This window comes from Branchiostoma floridae, unplaced genomic scaffold (assembly GCF_000003815.2).
Source record: "Branchiostoma floridae strain S238N-H82 unplaced genomic scaffold, Bfl_VNyyK Sc7u5tJ_443, whole genome shotgun sequence".
In the NCBI taxonomy this organism is placed as follows: Eukaryota; Metazoa; Chordata; class Leptocardii; order Amphioxiformes; family Branchiostomatidae; genus Branchiostoma; species Branchiostoma floridae.
This window is the reverse complement of record NW_023365854.1, coordinates 18,056-19,813: the sequence shown is the minus strand read 5'-3', so window position 1 is coordinate 19,813 and position 1,758 is coordinate 18,056. Positions and strand designations below refer to the sequence as shown.

General features: G+C 48.9%; 1 long non-coding RNA gene across 1 annotated transcript; it reads right to left on the bottom strand.

Annotated features, from left to right (window-relative positions):
* Positions 1–303: 303 nt before the first annotated feature.
* LOC118408821 lies at positions 304–1,747 on the bottom strand. The gene is made up of 2 exons (XR_004830365.1): positions 1,415–1,747; positions 304–1,047 (listed from the first exon to the last, which is right to left on the bottom strand). It is a non-coding gene; the product is annotated as an uncharacterized LOC118408821 (long non-coding RNA).
* Positions 1,748–1,758: the final 11 nt, after the last annotated feature.

Sequence of the window (1,758 nt, the reverse complement as noted above, 5' to 3'; positions counted from 1 at the left end):
CAAACACCAAGCACAAACGATCAGAGGCCCGCACATGCGCGCCGTTTCACCAACTGAAAAGAAAACACGCCAACACGAAACCTCTCCGGACCTCGCTACTCGGTGTTCTCACGGTATAAAAGAACCATCAAACACCAAGCAGGAGCAACCGAGAACGATCCGTACATGCGCTGTTTTCTCCAAAACATAGTACAAAACGAACCAAAACACACCTTCTTTCCTCGTGATTTAAGGAGACTCCCCTCAGCGATAGAAACTGCCAACGCTGCTGCCAGGCTGTGGTTCCTTAGACGACTGCATTCCTTAATAGTCCAGGTCTGTGTCGCCGTCACTGTGTCAACACAAGCAAAACTTTACAAACAACAACGGTAAAAGAAAATATCCCTAATTAGAGGGAGACAAAACACTTCAAAACAGCAACAACAGACATAAAGACAAAATATCTGAGGGGAATCCCGCCTCAAATCGATGTCACCAAAAACGTGCACGCCTCCCTGAAATAACCAAAGCCGTGCGCTCCGTGACGGCTGTCGTCTAGTGCCGATGCCGCGAAGAACTGCAGTATGTGTTGGGAATGCTCGGCTTGCTGGCTCCAACGCTCTGTCGGAGCTTGCTGCACCTCGGTCGCGATGTGGTAGTCACCTTCCTCGGCACAGGAGAGCTGGAAACCGGGCTGATCTGCTAAGAAAACAACACGTTTAGAACACAAGTATCAACTAAAGACAAAGCAAATGAAAATCAAGCACGAGCGAACCGAGCGAAAGCCCGACACCAAAGATATGCAAAACAACACGTGTACACATTAGCCACCCCAAACCATTGTTCCCATGAAAACATAATTGGACAAAAAACACAAACGTTTGTTACCGCATTTTCGCCCCAAACCTGCCGTATCTTTAACATCTGACGTTTCGACCCGCCAGGTAGGACTCTTCCGCCCTTTCAATATGTGAAGAGGCCGCCAAAAGTCTGTCAGAGCTTGCTGCATCTCAGTCGCGCTGTGGTAGTCGCCTTCCTCGGCCTGGGAGAGCTGGAATCCGGGCTGAGCTGCTAAGAAAACAACACGTTCAGACCACAAATTCTGAACCTACAGTAAAGCAGCTAAACCCAACTCGAGCATTCACCCGCCACGCTGGCACACACCTCACGTGGTCACAAAAGGGGATCCTGTCACGAGTTTCCCTCCCTTCCTAAGAACAAAACCTCCTACGTTCCGTTCCAAACAAAAGATAATGAAATTCCCACCCAGTCAACTAAGGCAAACAAATGCAAATCACGCAGTAAAAACCGGGAGAAAACCCGACACCAAAGATATGCAAAACAACACGTGAACAACGACACCCAAACGAGTGTTCCCAGAAAAGCAGAATTCCACACATACAACAACGTACCTTACCGCATTTTCCACCCAAACCTGCCATATCTCAGCCATCCTGAAGTTTTCCCCCCACTATGTGGGACTCGTCCGTCCTTTCGCTACGTGGAGATGGTCTGCCCAAGGTCTGCCGGAGCTTCTGGTTCCATCGCCCCGCCGTTACTTGCTGCACAGCTGAACCTCAGAAATTGTCTTCCTCCGTCAAACTGGAGTCTATGCTGCCTCCCTGTGTGCTTATCGACAAAATACCCAGTCAACTAAAAGCAAACAAATGCAAATCAAGCACGTGCAAACCAGGCGAAAGCTCGACACCAAAGATATGCAAAACAACACGTGAACAAAACGGCACACAAACCATTGTTCCCAGAAAAGCAGAATTGGAC